The 19,287-nt window shown below is 49.8% G+C and overlaps 1 non-coding gene across 1 annotated transcript in view; it reads right to left on the reverse strand.

Moving 5' to 3' along the window:
* LOC118516771 overlaps window positions 1-135 on the reverse strand; it is a 158-nt gene extending 23 nt beyond the window's left edge. The window contains exon 1 of the ribosomal RNA XR_004908082.1: window positions 1-135. This exon is cut by the window's left edge and continues 23 nt beyond it. This is a non-coding gene — a ribosomal RNA (5.8S ribosomal RNA).
* Window positions 136-19,287: the final 19,152 nt, after the last annotated feature.

Genomic DNA, 19,287 nt, shown 5'->3' on the forward strand with positions numbered 1-19,287 from the left:
GGTCGGGTTGAGTCGTCCGATGCGCCATATGCGTTCAACGTGTCGATGTTCATGTGTCCTGCAGTTCACATTCTGACGCGCATTTAGCTGCGGTCTTCATCGATCCATGAGCCGAGTGATCCCCTGCCTAGGGTTTAACGTACACACCGAACTAGTTGATGAATGGAACCGAAGTCCATCCATCCATTATACACATACCAACACACAACTCTGGTTCCCTAGTACCACACTGCAGGCGCCCACGGCCCCGACGGTTGCGGAGCCGAGCACGCCAAAGTGCGACTGTCGATCACCCCTTTGTGACACGACAATCAGTCAGTGTATAAGGTACCCGGTACTACCAAAGTGTGCATCTTTACTGACCTTCGCCGAGGCAGTGGTATGTGTATCCCTTTGAAAGAGTTGCTTTCGCTCAACTCTACCAAGTGTGCTACACCATCTTGTGGTTGTAGCGTGCGCGTCAGCATGTGATGCCGACGATGCGTTTGGCAACCTCACTCCCGGACTTGTTTGATCGGTAATGATCCTTCCGCAGGTTCACCTACGGAAACCTTGTTACGACTTTTACTTCCTCTAAATCATCAAGTTCGGTCAACTTCGGCCGTGCCAACTGCAGCTCACGAAGGAACCGCGGAAGGTATGCCTCCAGAGACCTCACTAAATAATCCATCGGTAGTAGCGACGGGCGGTGTGTACAAAGGGCAGGGACGTAATCAGCGCTAGCTAATGACTAGCACTTACTAGAAATTCCAGGTTCATGGGGACCGTTGCAGTCCCCAATCCCAACTAAATGAGCATTTGGGTGATTTCCCGTTCCTCTCGGAATGGGGGCGCCTATTGGCGAGAACACGCTGCTGCCCACATTGTAGCACGCGTGCAGCCCAGAACATCTAAGGGCATCACGGACCTGTTATCGCTCACTCTCACCTTGCTAAACACAAGTTGTCCCGCTAAGCAGGGCAAACTAGTGCGACGACCGCCCGCGAAGGCGCCGCCGCCCCGTAACGTCAGGTGCGCCCGGAGGCACACTGCTGACAGCGTTCTAGTTAGCTTGTTTGAGTCGCGTTCGTTATCGGAATTAACCAGACAAATCATTCCACGAACTAAGAACGGCCATGCACCACTACCCTTAAATTTGAGAAAGAGCTCTTAATCTGTCTTACCTCGATAAGTTCGGACCTGGTAAGTTTTCCCGTGTTGAGTCAAATTAAGCCGCAAGCTCCACTTCTTTTTTTTTTTTTTTAAATACAGTGTGTTTAGTTTTATTAATGGTAAACAAAGAAACATTAACATTAATAAACGCAAACACCGCACCAATACCGACAGCATTCCCTGCACGGGTGTGGCTGCCGGTGTTTTTGCACGTTGAGACCTACTATAATGTTAGGAGCCCGTGCTCCTCCTGATCAAACATGACTGTACAAACAAAAACATTTATTACTCATCACGACATATAAACACCTAACGCGCCTTTGCTACCAAGCCAATACTAAAAGAGACGCTTCACCAAGACAGTAAGTAAATACTAAAGCACACGCCTGCTCGAGTACGCTCTCGCTCTCGTCCACCAACGCAAGCGACCAAAGGCGTATGCTCCATCAAGCTAGCGTGTGGCTGTCTCGGCCTCCGTTATGGCGGCTTCTTCGTCGGCCGACAGCACTTCGCGATGGCGGTCGGCAACCGCATTGCGGGCATGACGTCTTTGACGTTCTCGTTCGCGCCGGTTTGCACGTCGGCGTTCAAGCTCCTCCTCCGCTGGCGGCTGCCTTCTCCGACGCAGTTGGCCCGAACGCACTGGCCGGATTGTACCGGCCCGCAATTGCCGCCGATACTCCTGCTGACGCTGGTTCCGCCTTAACCGTCGGCGAAGAATTTCTTCAGCTGATGGCGGAGCCAAGTTGCGAGCGGGTCTAGCCGGGCGTTGATTGTTGGCTGCTGCTGGTTGGTTGTTGTCTCCTCCATCGTCATCATCCATCAGCTGGCGCCTCTCCCGCTGCTCCCGACGACGTCTCCGCTGGTAAGCGTTGCGGCTGGCTCGACGGTCAGCTCGCCGTCTCACTTCCGCGTGTCGCAGTGCTTCCGTGTTAGCACCGGAAATGGCAGCATTCTCGGCCGATTGGTCATCCAGCCATCGCTGCTGTAGGAAGGTGCAAACTCGTTTTGCAGCCTGTTCCGCCTGCTGCCAGTTAGCTGGGCTTGCCAGCATCCAGCCTGCCAGCTCCTCCGGTGTTACTACTACGCCGTCGTCTTTCGTCAGGAGCTGCACCCTTATGTCCGCGAACCTCGGGCAGTGGAACATCACGTGTTCTGCTGACTCGATCACGGCTGAGTCGGTGCAGAACGGGCAAGTCGGGGCTGAGATGAACCCCATGACGTGCAGAAACTCCCGGAAGAAACCGTGTCCGGAGAGTATCTGACTCAGGTGGAATCCGATCTCTCCATGCTTCCGACCTACCCAACCGCTGATGTCTGGCAATACGCGATGTGCCCAGCGCTTGAACCTACTCGCGGTCGGATGACCGCACTCCTGATTCCAATCGCTCTGCCACTTCGCCATGGTTGCTGACCTTTCCAGCCTCTGTATGACGTCGCGGTCGATCAGCACCCCTTGCTGTAGTGCCTGTTGATGCCGCCTGTGACGCCGGGCAGCTTCCTCCACTTGCAAGCGCAGTGGTATCAGCCCAGCCAACACTACCGCTGTTCCGTAGCTGACTGTGCGAAAGGTACGCGCAACCCCCCTCGCAAGAGGCCGTTGTAGCTGCTCCAATCTCCTTCTGCACCACTGCAGCTCCACCGCTTCCGCCCAGATAGGTGCCGCGTACTTCACCACCGAGTCCGCAACTGCTGCTAGCAAGCGACGCTTCGCTACCCTCGGTCCAGCGTGGTTAGGCATCACGCTGGTGGCCAACTTCACCACACGGAGAGCCTTCGCGGTTGCCTTCTCGACGTGTGGTTTCCACGAGAGGTGGTCGTGAAGTATGACCCCGAGGTAGCGTATTGCTTGCTTTGAGCGGACTTCCACTCCGTCGATCCTTACGGGCACCTGTGGGTGGCCCCGACGCAAACTCGAGATGAGCACCACCTCGGTTTTTTCCGGGGCCAGCTGTAAACGGTGTTGCTGCATCCACGCAGAGATCATTGCTACGGCCTGCTCGGCCACTCCCGCTGCCTCCTCTGGTGTGCATCCCCTTGCCAGTACTGCCAGATCATCAGCGAAGCCGATGACCGATGCTCCGTCGGGCAGCTGCAGGCGTAACACTCCATCGTACAGGATGTTCCATAGCGTGGGGCCCAAGATGGACCCCTGCGGAACTCCTGCCGTTACCTGTCGTGTTACCGGACCGGTGTTCGTGTCGTACGTCAACACGCGGTCAGAGAAGTACTCCTGCAAGATGCTGCGCAATCTTGAGGGCACTCCTTTTTCCTGCAGCGCCTGTGAGATCGCCAGCCAGTCCGCGGAGTTGAATGCATTCCGGACGTCTAGCGCTACAACCAACAGACAGCGCTTGTCTCGCTGGTTTGTCCGTCCAAAGCTCATCGCGGATCTGGCAGCATCAATCACCAACTCCACCGCCTGAAGTGTGGATCGCCCGCATCGGAACCCGAACTGTTGCTCAGAAAGTAGCGGTCCTGATGGCACCTCGATGTGGTCGTTCAGACGATCCAGCAGAACTCGTTCAAACAGCTTCCCCGGAGTGTTGATCAGCATCACCGGCCTGACCGATGACGGTTCTCCGGGGGGTTTTCCTGGCTTGGGAATGAGAACCAGCTTGGCCGTCTTCCACTGGCGAGGAAAGTGGCCGTCGTCCAGCAGCCGCTGGAACATTCGAACGTGCGTAGCTGGGTATGCCCGCACAGCAGCAGTCAGCGCGGCATTTGGCACGCCGTCCAAACCTGGCGCCTTCCTCGGATTCAGACCCGCAACGATATTGAGCAGCTCCTGTTCGGTAATGGGTCGAATCGGTACACCGTCTGGTTCGATGTCAGGCCAGTTGACAGGGAAGTGTTCCGGGAAGAGCACATCCACAATGTGCTGCAGGTTGGCCGGATCGCGTTCTGGTGCAACGCGACTCCCTCCGAGCCGTTGCAGCAACTCCCCCTGCCACCGGCCTGTCTCGTCCTCCTCGAGATGCTGGATGTATTCTGCGTACCGATCCCGCTTGCTTGTGCGTATCGCCGCTGTCAGGCGATGGCGTGCCTCCTGCAAATCCGCCGACATTGCAGATCGAGCCTCAGCGTCAGCAGCCGAGAGCGATTGTCGTCGTTCCCAGAGTTGGCGGCACTCTTCGCGCAGTTGACCGATTTGTGGCGTCCACCAATACGTCGGTTTACCGGTGTGGCCAACGTACGGGGTGACCTCCGCCATAATTTCTCCACAAGCTCGGCTGAGAGCGCGTGTCAGGCTCTCCGCATCGGTAACTCCAACCTCGTACTGAATCCGCTGCAGCGCAATAGCAAAAAGCTCGCCATCAAACTGCCGCGTTTGCCACCTACGCCCTGCTGCACGCACTGTCGAAGTCTCTTCCCGTGTGCGATGACTCCTTGTTGCCTGGTTCTCGCCAACTGTGAAGCGAATGTACCGGTGATCGCTGTACGAGTAGGCATCCAGCATCCTCCATTGTTGCTCGGGGTCCCCCACCAGGTCAGAGCGGCAGATGTTGGAGCTTGCGAAAGCAACATCGACGATGCTCGGGCGAGCAACGCCGTTTCCAAGGAAGGTGTCATCCCTCCCCAGATTCAACACCTCAAGCCCGAGCTCTTCCACAAGCTGTGCCAGCTCCTCTCCCTTGGTGTTGACGCGTTCACTACCCCATGTGCCGTGCCACGCGTTAAAGTCGCCTACGAGCAGCACACGAGAGTGTCCCGAGGCAAGCGTCTCGATACGCTCCAGCATGCCGACGAATTCGGGGACCCCAATGCTCGGTGACGCATAGCAGGCGATGATGGTAATGCCTGCTACGTCCGCCGCTACGATGCCGGAGAAGCACGTACTGCGTACGCGTTGCACTGGATGGGTTCTACCGCTCACGACAATCGCCACCTTGTTATCGCGATCTACCACCCAGTTTGCGTTGTTCTCCGGGACCGAGCACAGCTCGCACATCACCAATACATCAGCTCGTTCCGTCCTCATAGTGTTGAGTGCCAGGTCTTGGGCACTTCTACTCCGGTTGGCATTTAGCTGGAGGACCTGCAGTCTTAGGGCCATCACAACTGAGGCCGTCCTCCTCCAATGCAGTTGTAGGCGGCGATTCGATGAGGGCCACCACACTTGATGCATCGCACCTCCTGCTTGCATGCAGCCGCACGATGACCGGCCTCACCACACCGTATACAGCAGTTGCTGCGGTCCACCCCTGTGCAGTAGGCCGCCAAATGGCCTCGCTCGAGACAGCGGAAGCAACGACGCATCGAAGCGTCCAGCCTCGGCACCCTCTCCACCCTGCAGGCGGAGTAGTCGATGAGCAGGGGGTCAGTCCTGCTCATGATAGCCTCCGCTTCCGCCCGCGGCAGACGAAGGCGTGCCCGCTTGGTAGCGTCAGGCAGCTCCCACATACGGATCGAGGCCACTGTCGGCTCTTTCTTCAGTGCCGACTTCAGGGCCTCTTTGATTGTGGCTTCCTCGGTCAGATGGTCCACATTGCGGACAATGACCTCAGCCATCTCCGTGACCACCTTGACCGTCCCTTTATCGCCAAGAACTGCCTGGATACGATCACGCAGCGCAAGCGAGTCGACCTCGCGCGTGAGGTCCATCCGCAGGTTGCCCTTTGGGGTCCTCTTTCCAATCCGGATGTATTTCTGCGCATCCTCTAGCGCAGAGGCGGTCCGGATCGGTCGATACATATCGGCAAAGCTCACGCCTGGTGCCGGTATCACCAGTATGGCGTCTGGTCGTCTCCTACTTGTCCGTTGGGCTGGTTGGGGGAAACGTTGGGGTGCCTTTGGCGGCTGGGGCCGCTGTTGTTGCTGAGGCTGCCTCGGAGGCCTCTGCCCAACCGTTTGCCACCCAGGTGACAGGACGTCCCGATAAGACAGCTGCTGCGGCTGAGGGCGGACTGCTTCACGCCCCGGTCTCTGCTGCTGCTGCCTTTCCTTTTCCGCTTCAGCGCGCAATTGGTCCTGCAACTCCAGCAACCGATGGTGGGCAGGACCGCTTGTCTCACGGGTCAGTGCCCTCGTGCGCTTTTGAGACCGCTTAACGGTCTTCTTACTGGGTCCAGGCTGGGATACCGCTTGGTTTCCCAAGCCCGTACCAACCGCGGAGGAGTACATCTCCGACACCGTCCGTGTCCCCATCCTATAGAGTTCAAGCTCTCGCCTAAGAACTTTATTCTCCTGGTCGCTGGCTTCCAGCCTCTCCGTCACTTGGGTCAGCCTCTCGGTCATCGTTTCCAGCTTCTGCAACAGTCTCTCGATGAGCTGGTGCGATCCCTCCGGCGCCCCATTCGAATTCACTGGTCGAACGGTAGCAGCCGTTGCTTCCGGTGAGGTCAACCTGCGTGGTGACGGAATCGGTGGTGTAGTGGCTGCGGTCCTCCGTGAGCCATTCTCCTCCCGCATCTCTTCCTCTAAAGAGGTTGGCTCGGGGGAGGAGAGAACCACCACCATCGGGACGGCGGAGGCCGGCAAACCCGAATTATTCTCCTCGCTGGTTGCCACTGGTTCCTGTGGCGTCGTGCCATGGAAAGCCGCCATTGTTCTTGGTGAAACCTCAATCGGCTCCAACACCACTCGTGGCTGAAGAGGTGGCTCACCTATACGCCGTTTCTTCACCACCGCCTTCTTCAGTGATTCCGGAACAACCGGAACATCAGATTCCGACTCCCCGTTGTCGGTGTCTGATCCCATCTTGAGTTGATGGGCGCAAACTATCCGCTATTTACGTCATCTCCCGCCAGATGACGAAAACCGGGAAGATTTCCTGCTCGCTAACACTTAGCAGGTTCGTCGCCTGTCCTACCACCCAAGTCTCCACGGTTTGGGATGGTTTCCCGTTGCAGGTGGGGGGGCGGAGGGGCTTCGGACACACACCATACAAATTTTCACGCACTCGCACTGAATTTCCCCTAAATATCCCCCTTTTTGAAAGTTTGCCAATATTCAGGCGAGGGTGGGGGGAAGTGGGGTTTGCGGTGGGCCCCAGAAACTCCTTGAAAAATTTGTCCTCCTCACGTTATACGGGAAAAACCACACCCCGGAATTTTCCGTACTTATTTAAAAAATTTCCGCTCACTATTTCCCTTATTAAGGCGCTCGTCGGCGCTCGGACGAAGGGGGAGGGGGGGTATGGGGAGCGGGGACACCTCGTATCACCACCAAAAGTTGCATATGATTTTTCTCAACACTTTCCACCGGTTTTTAGAATTTTCCGTACACTTTTCGAATTTTCCCGCCCAATTCCTTATTTTCCCTTATTAAGGGATTTTTTTCCCTTTCGGTCGGGGTGCGGGGGGGAAATGGGTGGCAGGAAAATTATCAAGATGTCCCGAAAATTATTATAGAGTTTTCTGAATAATCTCCACTGGTTTACACGATTTTATGACACACTTTTTCTTAATTGAAAAAATTTTCACTAATGTCAGAATTTTTTTTGTCCCATGGGAATTTATTTTTGTCCCATGGGTCATGGGACATGTCCAATGTCAAATTTTTGTCACCACTATAAATGCACTTTTTTTGGTTATTTTTCACCGTTTTCTTTCCGGTTTTTTGCACTATTTCACTAGCTGGCACTTTTCCGCTTCTTTTAACACCACATGCGTCCAGATCCGTTGCGTATTGGGTGAAAAAAGTGAGATCCGGAACAAGACGCCACGTGGAAACGTCACAATCTGGATTTTCCCCACACTTTTTTCCGGCCCAAATGGACCGATTTTCGGTCTGTATTCACTTGTACCCACTAATCACGACACGATCTAACGATTTAAACCACTTCCGATTAGATCCGGACACTTTTTCTGCACGCTTCAAGAAACAGTTTCTTCTTCTTCTTCTTCTTCTATAGCCGGAATGTTTTTTACAGTTTTTTCCGCGTACAGACCACCGGCATCCACCGTTTTTCCGTCGAAAAGACTAAATTGGCTCCCAGTCTTGCGTTTTCAGCGAAAACCGCATCTAAAACGGTTGCTTAGAGCCGCCAAATCAGTGAAAAACCCCCTCCATACAAAATGTATGGGGTTTTGTTTATACCACACTTTCACTGTTTTTTCCAGTTTTTTGGTCCAAATTCACTTCCAAATGATAACAAACGCCTTTTTATCACTTTTAAAGCACTCTGTAAAGAATTTAAACACTTTTTTCACCTTTTTTCGACAATTTTTTGCGCAGCTCACGGAAACACCACCGTTCGCTGTCAACTGTCAAACGCCTCTGCAAGCTCCACTTCTTGTGGTGCCCTTCCGTCAATTCCTTTAAGTTTCAACTTTGCAACCATACTTCCCCCGGAACCCGATTTTGGTTTCCCGGAAGCTACTGAGAGCACCGAATGTAGTAGCGTCTCCCAATTGCTGATTGGCATCGTTTACGGTTAGAACTAGGGCGGTATCTAATCGCCTTCGATCCTCTAACTTTCGTTCTTGATTAATGAAAGCATCCATGGCAAACGCTTTCGCTTCAGTTGGTCCTACGACGGTCTACGAATTTCACCTCTCGCGCCGTAATACCAATGCCCCCAACTACTTCTGTTAATCATTACCTCTGGGTCTATACAAAACCAACCAAAAGACTCAGACCGAGGTCATGTTCCATTATTCCATGCAAGATTATTCTCGGCCAACGCCAACCCTGGGCGGGTGTGGACGCTTTTGTACTAGCCTGCTTGAAGCACTCTAATTTGTTCAAGGTAAATGGGAGCTGCCCGGGCACCACGCACCGGCTCGGGACGTGCCCGACCGATCACGAGGTTGACGCCCAGGCACACCATTGTGAGTCGCAGCCGCGAGCTCGCGCACGAACGTATCCGGCGTGTGCCGGGCGCCCGCGGCGGTCGCGTGTCTGGACGGGGAATCAACTTCGAACGTTTTAACCGCAACAACTTTAATATACGCTAGTGGAGCTGGAATTACCGCGGCTGCTGGCACCAGACTTGCCCTCCACTTGATCCTTATTGAAGGATTTATGCTCAATTCATTCCAATTATGGACCATCGTTAGAGAGGTCCATATTGTTATTTCTCGTCACTACCTCCCCGTGCCGGGATTGGGTAATTTACGCGCCTGCTGCCTTCCTTGGATGTGGTAGCCATTTCTCAGGCTCCCTCTCCGGAATCGAACCCTGATTCCCCGTTACCCGTCGCAACCATGGTAGTCCTCTACACTACCATCAATAGTTGATAGGGCAGACATTTGCAAGATCTGTCGTCGGTCAAGCGACCATACGATCGGCATCCTTATCCAGACTTCAACTCAAGCCGCCCGGAGGCGATTGGTTTTACTAATAAGTGCACCAGTTCCACCGCCCGCAAGCGGACAGCGGTCCCGGCATGTTGCATGTATTAGCTCTGGCTTTTCCACAGTTATCCAAGTAACTGATGGGTGGATGATCTTGTGAATTATGGCTGTTGTACTGAGCCTTATGCGGTTTCACATTCATTTATGTTTGTACTTAGACATGCATGGCTTAACCTTTGAGACAAGCGTATATTACTGGTAGGATCAACCAGAATTCGTCTTCGTCAATTGCTTGTTCGATATATTTTGTCTACCAGGGCACCAGTCCCCGCAGACTCTCTTTCTACGTTTATCAGGTGACACAATCCTTGTTGTGACCACTCTCATTGACCTGCGGCAGTACACCGACTCCACAGCGCCAATAACCACACGAGCAAAGGTTGTTCAGGAGGATGTCAGATTATCGATGTACATCGTACACCAACATTTGACGTACCGAGGCATTACACCCCGCACGCCCCCAACAGGACCAATCAAGGCTCGCATACGACCTGCGACTTACTGCGGCTCCCTGAAGGTCCCCGTAGGACGACCATCACCAGTTAAGGTGTAGTTGACTTGTCAGGGCACGGTAGTCCCCACAAGTCCCCGATTATTCGTGGATATCGTCCTACGATTGTTTCTGACTCCTTTTGCTCCCCGCAGGTCCCCGTAGGACGACCATCACCAGTTAAGGTGTAGTTGACTTGTCAGGGCACGGTAGTCCCCACAAGTCCCCGATTATTCGTGGATATCGTCCTACGAGTTTTTGTGACCCTTGGGTTCCCGGCAGGTCCCCGTAGGACAACCATCACCAGTTAAGGTGTAGTTGACTTGTCAGGGCACGGTGGTCCCCACAAGTCCCCGATTATTCGGAGATATTGTCCTACGAGTTTTTGTGACCCTTTTGTTCCCCGCAGGTCCCCGTAGGACGACCATCACCAGTTAAGGTGTAGTTGACTTGTCAGGGCACGGTAGTCCCCACAAGTCCCCGATTATTCGTGGATATCGTCCTACGAGTTTTTGTGACCCTTGGGTTCCCGAACTTTGCTACGATGGTTCTGCCTCCAGAGGAGACTTATGAACACTTCGTATCATTTCTTACACCGAACCATGGGATCGCGAGATTGCTCCCGGATCCCTAATCACCTTACATTTTCGTTTCGTTTCCGTACACTACGATGAGCTAATTCAATTTGTTTGTTCGTCTGGCGAACGTTTTATTGCGGAATTACCGCGGTACTTCCAGCCGGGTATGGCTGCCGTACGACCTACAGGATAGATCATCGAACCACTTTTCGTGCATATTGTCCGTCGAGGGTATCACCTCGATACCCCCAACAGACCTTTGGACACTTCCTCACTACTCCTTGGAGCAGCAATCAGGGAACCATATAGTAGGAACAGCCGAATATGGAACTCTTTTCGTACTTTGGACACCTCCTATAACTTGTATGGCGACTTCGGGGACCTTCATTTCGTTCTCAGTTGGTACCCCTATTTCGGTCTTTGGACACCTCGTCTTACCCGTATAACTCACTTTAGGTCCACTTATTTGCCTGATATCTCATCGTGAACCCGTTTTTCGTACACCGTACACACCTAGGAACACCACATATGCGTTTCCCTTTCGATCGTGAAGTTTTCAAATTTTTCGATTTTTGGTCCTAGAAATTCATGAACGGTGGGAGACCAAAATTTTTCATAAAAAAAAATTTTCACCGTTTGACCATAAAAACCTTCTTTTCGTACATACCCCATCATTTCTTCACGTTTTAGGCCATTTCTGAAATTTTCGCTTCGATAGTGTGTCCCCTATAATACAAAATGAACATTTTGCATCTCCCACAAGTGGCCATTTTTTTCCGCCACTGAAGAACACGACCTCGGGAACTCGGACCTAGGACGTGGCCATGTAAGTCATAGGCCACCCCAACTTTTGCAAAATACTGTTTCTTTTCACTTTTCATGATCTAAGGCGCGTTCCGACGGCGTTTTGAACAAATTTATGAGAAAAAAAATTTTGACCCTCGGACCAAAATTTTTTCGTTCGGGGCCCCATGGCCTATGGCCAGTATGGGAACTCGGGATGCCGATATGACAAAATTTGTCAAAAAATCACTAAAAAGTCGCTATGGCCCATTATTTAGAGCTTGTTGAGACCTTTCTAAAACACCTTGGTTGACCCCTGTCCGATAAGTAGTTTTCGAGATATTCGAGAAAATGTGATTTTTTGGGACTTAGAAAATTTTTGACCCGTACCCTAAGAAAAAGTGATTTTTTCATAGGACAATTTTTTCTTCGCAAATACTGTTTGGTTTCACTTTTCATTATTAGAAACGCGTTCCGAAGCCATTTTCATCAAAATCTCGTGAAAAAAAAATTTCACCCCCGGACCAAAAGTTGGCCGTTCGGTGCCCTATGGCCTATGGCCAGTATGGGAACCAAGGATGCCGATATGCGAAAAAGTGTCAAAAAATCACTTGAAAGTCGCTATGGCTCATTAAATAGAGCTTGTAAAGACCTTTCTAAAACACCTTGGTTGACCCCTGTCCGATACGTAGTTTTCGAGATATTCGAGAAAATGTGATTTTTTGGGACTTAGAAAATTTTTGACCCGTACCCTAAGAAAAAGTGATTTTTTCATAGGACAATTTTTTCTTCGCAAATACTGTTTGGTTTCACTTTTCATTATTCGAAACGCGTTCCGAAGCCATTTTCATCAAAATCTCGTGAAAAAAAATTTTACCCCCGGACCAAAAGTTGGCCGTTCGGTGCCCTATGACCTATGGCCAGTATGGGAACCAAGGATGCCGATATGCGAAAAAGTGTCAAAAAATCACTTGAAAGTCGCTATGGCTCATTAAATAGAGCTTGTAAAGACCTTTCTAAAACACCTTGGTTGACCCCTGTCCGATAAGTAGTTTTCGAGATATTCGAGAAAATGTGATTTTTTGGGACTTAGAAAATTTTTGACCCGTACCCTAAGAAAAAGTGATTTTTTCATAGGACAATTTTTTCTTCGCAAATACTGTTTGGTTTCACTTTTCATTATTAGAAACGCGTTCCGAAGCCATTTTCATCAAAATCTCGTGAAAAAAAATTTCACCCCCGGACCAAAAGTTGGCCGTTCGGTGCCCTATGGCCTATGGCCAGTATGGGAACCAAGGATGCCGATATGCGAAAAAGTGTCAAAAAATCACTTGAAAGTCGCTATGGCTCATTAAATAGAGCTTGTAAAGACCTTTCTAAAACACCTTGGTTGACCCCTGTCCGATACGTAGTTTTCGAGATATTCGAGAATAAGTGATTTTTTGGGACTTAGAAAATTTTCGACCCGTACCCTATAGAAAAGTGATTTTTTCATAGGACAATTTTTTCTTCGCAAATACTGTTTGGTTTCACTTTTCATTATTAGAAACGCGTTCCGAAGCCATTTTCATCAAAATCTCGTGAAAAAAAAATTTCACCCCCGGACCAAAAGTTGGCCGTTCGGTGCCCTATGGCCTATGGCCAGTATGGGAACCAAGGATGCCGATATGCGAAAAAGTGTCAAAAAATCACTTGAAAGTCGCTATGGCTCATTAAATAGAGCTTGTAAAGACCTTTCTAAAACACCTTGGTTGACCCCTGTCCGATAAGTAGTTTTCGAGATATTCGAGAATATGTGATTTTTTGGGACTTAGAAAATTTTCGACCATGACATATATGAAAAGTGAATTTTTCATAGGACCAAAAAGTTTGTCCAAATAGGGTTTTGGTTCACTTTTTATGGTCAGATAAGTGATCCGATGCTATTTTCATGATCATTAGAGGGATTTCACGCTGTGACCAAAAATTTTCATACTTCATACTTGTCCCGGTGCCGTATATGGGAGGACCGGGGGAACATGTCTTCGTAAGTCGTGATGTTCAGTGACGGATTTCTGGGACTTAGAAAAAAAATGTGCTCTCAGGCACATTATATGTTCCATACACACATGATTTTCATTCTTCATACTTGTCCCCGTGCCGTATATGGGAGGACCGGGGGAACATGTCTTCGTAAGTCGTGATGTTCAGTGACGGATTTCTGGGACTTAGAAAAAAAATGTGCTCTCAGGCACATTATATGTTCCATACACACATGATTTTCATTCTTCATACTTGTCCCCGTGCCGTATATGGGAGGACCGGGGAAGATGTGTTTGTAAGTCGTGATGTTCAGTGACGGATTTCTGGGACTTAGAAAAATAAATGTACCCTTAGGCACATTATTTGTATCAATAATTGTATCCCCAGCCTTTCATGGGGAAACTTTTCCGTATTCCCGGACTTGTACATTTTTCGGGTTCCACCTCCCGACAATGTATCTCTACTGTGCATTACGTACCTGATAACGCACGGCACCCATTGGGTGACTCCACTTAACCATCTTTCGATAATGCCCGTGTTGCAGATATAATCCCAACACCTACCAGGCTTTATATGTACATCGAACGTTACATACGATGCACCCCGTATTCCCGGACTTGTACATTTTTCGGGTTCCACCTCCCGACAATGTATCTCTACTGTGCATTACGTACCTGATAACGCACGGCACCCATTGGGTGACTCCACTTAACCATCTTTCGATAATGCCCGTGTTGCAGATATAATCCCAACACCTACCAGGCTTTATATGTACATCGAACGTTACATACGATGCACCCCGTATTCCCGGACTTGTACATTTTTCGGGTTCCACCTCCCGACAATGTATCTCTACTGTGCATTACGTACCTTATAACGCACGGCACCCATTGGGTGACTCCACTTAACCATCTTTCGATAATGCCCGTGTTGCAGATATAATCCCAACACCTACCAGGCTTTATATGTACATCGAACGTTACATACGATGCACCCCGTATTCCCGGACTTGTACATTTTTCGGGTTCCACCTCCCGACAATGTATCTCTACTGTGCATTACGTACCTTATAACGCACGGCACCCATTGGGTGACTCCACTTAACCATCTTTCGATAATGCCCGTGTTGCAGATATAATCCCAACACCTACCAGGCTTTATATGTACATCGAACGTTACATACGATGCACCCCGTATTCCCGGACTTGTACATTTTTCGGGTTCCACCTCCCGACAATGTATCTCTACTGTGCATTACGTACCTGATAACGCACGGCACCCATTGGGTGACTCCACTTAACCATCTTTCGATAATGCCCGTGTTGCAGATATAATCCCAACACCTACCAGGCTTTATATGTACATCGAACGTTACATACGATGCACCCCGTATTCCCGGACTTGTACATTTTTCGGGTTCCACCTCCCGACAATGTATCTCTACTGTGCATTACGTACCTTATAACGCACGGCACCCATTGGGTGACTCCACTTAACCATCTTTCGATAATGCCCGTGTTGCAGATATAATCCCAACACCTACCAGGCTTTATATGTACATCGAACGTTACATACGATGCACCCCGTATTCCCGGACTTGTACATTTTTCGGGTTCCACCTCCCGACAATGTATCTCTACTGTGCATTACGTACCTGATAACGCACGGCACCCATTGGGTGACTCCACTTAACCATCTTTCGATAATGCCCGTGTTGCAGATATAATCCCAACACCTACCAGGCTTTATATGTACATCGAACGTTACATACGATGCACCCCGTATTCCCGGACTTGTACATTTTTCGGGTTCCACCTCCCGACAATGTATCTCTACTGTGCATTACGTACCTTATAACGCACGGCACCCATTGGGTGACTCCACTTAACCATCTTTCGATAATGCCCGTGTTGCAGATATAATCCCAACACCTACCAGGCTTTATATGTACATCGAACGTTACATACGATGCACCCCGTATTCCCGGACTTGTACATTTTTCGGGTTCCACCTCCCGACAATGTATCTCTACTGTGCATTACGTACCTGATAACGCACGGCACCCATTGGGTGACTCCACTTAACCATCTTTCGATAATGCCCGTGTTGCAGATATAATCCCAACACCTACCAGGCTTTATATGTACATCGAACGTTACATACGATGCACCCCGTATTCCCGGACTTGTACATTTTTCGGGTTCCACCTCCCGACAATGTATCTCTACTGTGCATTACGTACCTGATAACGCACGGCACCCATTGGGTGACTCCACTTAACCATCTTTCGATAATGCCCGTGTTGCAGATATAATCCCAACACCTACCAGGCTTTATATGTACATCGAACGTTACATACGATGCACCCCGTATTCCCGGACTTGTACATTTTTCGGGTTCCACCTCCCGACAATGTATCTCTACTGTGCATTACGTACCTTATAACGCACGGCACCCATTGGGTGACTCCACTTAACCATCTTTCGATAATGCCCGTGTTGCAGATATAATCCCAACACCTACCAGGCTTTATATGTACATCGAACGTTACATACGATGCACCCCGTATTCCCGGACTTGTACATTTTTCGGGTTCCACCTCCCGACAATGTATCTCTACTGTGCATTACGTACCTTATAACGCACGGCACCCATTGGGTGACTCCACTTAACCATCTTTCGATAATGCCCGTGTTGCAGATATAATCCCAACACCTACCAGGCTTTATATGTACATCGAACGTTACATACGATGCACCCCGTATTCCCGGACTTGTACATTTTTCGGGTTCCACCTCCCGACAATGTATCTCTACTGTGCATTACGTACCTGATAACGCACGGCACCCATTGGGTGACTCCACTTAACCATCTTTCGATAATGCCCGTGTTGCAGATATAATCCCAACACCTACCAGGCTTTATATGTACATCGAACGTTACATACGATGCACCCCGTATTCCCGGACTTGTACATTTTTCGGGTTCCACCTCCCGACAATGTATCTCTACTGTGCATTACGTACCTGATAACGCACGGCACCCATTGGGTGACTCCACTTAACCATCTTTCGATAATGCCCGTGTTGCAGATATAATCCCAACACCTACCAGGCTTTATATGTACATCGAACGTTACATACGATGCACCCCGTATTCCCGGACTTGTACATTTTTCGGGTTCCACCTCCCGACAATGTATCTCTACTGTGCATTACGTACCTGATAACGCACGGCACCCATTGGGTGACTCCACTTAACCATCTTTCGATAATGCCCGTGTTGCAGATATAATCCCAACACCTACCAGGCTTTATATGTACATCGAACGTTACATACGATGCACCCCGTATTCCCGGACTTGTACATTTTTCGGGTTCCACCTCCCGACAATGTATCTCTACTGTGCATTACGTACCTTATAACGCACGGCACCCATTGGGTGACTCCACTTAACCATCTTTCGATAATGCCCGTGTTGCAGATATAATCCCAACACCTACCAGGCTTTATATGTACATCGAACGTTACATACGATGCACCCCGTATTCCCGGACTTGTACATTTTTCGGGTTCCACCTCCCGACAATGTATCTCTACTGTGCATTACGTACCTGATAACGCACGGCACCCATTGGGTGACTCCACTTAACCATCTTTCGATAATGCCCGTGTTGCAGATATAATCCCAACACCTACCAGGCTTTATATGTACATCGAACGTTACATACGATGCACCCCGTATTCCCGGACTTGTACATTTTTCGGGTTCCACCTCCCGACAATGTATCTCTACTGTGCATTACGTACCTTATAACGCACGGCACCCATTGGGTGACTCCACTTAACCATCTTTCGATAATGCCCGTGTTGCAGATATAATCCCAACACCTACCAGGCTTTATATGTACATCGAACGTTACATACGATGCACCCCGTATTCCCGGACTTGTACATTTTTCGGGTTCCACCTCCCGACAATGTATCTCTACTGTGCATTACGTACCTGATAACGCACGGCACCCATTGGGTGACTCCACTTAACCATCTTTCGATAATGCCCGTGTTGCAGATATAATCCCAACACCTACCAGGCTTTATATGTACATCGAACGTTACATACGATGCACCCCGTATTCCCGGACTTGTACATTTTTCGGGTTCCACCTCCCGACAATGTATCTCTACTGTGCATTACGTACCTTATAACGCACGGCACCCATTGGGTGACTCCACTTAACCATCTTTCGATAATGCCCGTGTTGCAGATATAATCCCAACACCTACCAGGCTTTATATGTACATCGAACGTTACATACGATGCACCCCGTATTCCCGGACTTGTACATTTTTCGGGTTCCACCTCCCGACAATGTATCTCTACTGTGCATTACGTACCTGATAACGCACGGCACCCATTGGGTGACTCCACTTAACCATCTTTCGATAATGCCCGTGTTGCAGATATAATCCCAACACCTACCAGGCTTTATATGTACATCGAACGTTACATACGATGCACCCCGTATTCCCGGACTTGTACATTTTTCGGGTTCCACCTCCCGACAATGTATCTCTACTGTGCATTACGTACCTGATAACGCACGGCACCCATTGGGTGACTCCACTTAACCATCTTTCGATAATGCCCGTGTTGCAGATATAATCCCAACACCTACCAGGCTTTATATGTACATCGAACGTTACATACGATGCACCCCGTATTCCCGGACTTGTACATTTTTCGGGTTCCACCTCCCGACAATGTATCTCTACTGTGCATTACGTACCTGATAACGCACGGCACCCATTGGGTGACTCCACTTAACCATCTTTCGATAATGCCCGTGTTGCAGATATAATCCCAACACCTACCAGGCTTTATATGTACATCGAACGTTACATACGATGCACCCCGTATTCCCGGACTTGTACATTTTTCGGGTTCCACCTCCCGACAATGTATCTCTACTGTGCATTACGTACCTTATAACGCACGGCACCCATTGGGTGACTCCACTTAACCATCTTTCGATAATGCCCGTGTTGCAGATATAATCCCAACACCTACCAGGCTTTATATGTACATCGAACGTTACATACGATGCACCCCGTATTCCCGGACTTGTACATTTTTCGGGTTCCACCTCCCGACAATGTATCTCTACTGTGCATTACGTACCTGATAACGCACGGCACCCATTGGGTGACTCCACTTAACCATCTTTCGATAATGCCCGTGTTGCAGATATAATCCCAACACCTACCAGGCTTTATATGTACATCGAACGTTACATACGATGCACCCCGTATTCCCGGACTTGTACATTTTTCGGGTTCCACCTCCCGACAATGTATCTCTACTGTGCATTACGTACCTTATAACGCACGGCACCCTTTGGGTGACTCCACTTAACCATCTTTCGATAATGCCCGTGTTGCAGATATAATCCCAACACCTACCAGGCTTTATATGTACATCGAACGTTACATACGATGCACCCCGTATTCCCGGACTTGTACATTTTTCGGGTTCCACCTCCCGACAATGTATCTCTACTGTGCATTACGTACCTGATAACGCACGGCACCCATTGGGTGACTCCACTTAACCATCTTTCGATAATGCCCGTGTTGCAGATATAATCCCAACACCTACCAGGCTTTATATGTACATCGAACGTTACATACGATGCACCCCGTATTCCCGGACTTGTACATTTTTCGGGTTCCACCTCCCGACAATGTATCTCTACTGTGCATTACGTACCTGATAACGCACGGCACCCATTGGGTGACTCCACTTAACCATCTTTCGATAATGCCCGTGTTGCAGATATAATCCCAACACCTACCAGGCTTTATATGTACATCGAACGTTACATACGATGCACCCCGTATTCCCGGACTTGTACATTTTTCGGGTTCCACCTCCCGACAATGTATCTCTACTGTGCATTAC

Source organism: Anopheles stephensi, unplaced genomic scaffold (assembly GCF_013141755.1).
Source record: "Anopheles stephensi strain Indian unplaced genomic scaffold, UCI_ANSTEP_V1.0 ucontig391, whole genome shotgun sequence".
NCBI lineage: Eukaryota > Metazoa > Arthropoda > Insecta > Diptera > Culicidae > Anopheles > Anopheles stephensi.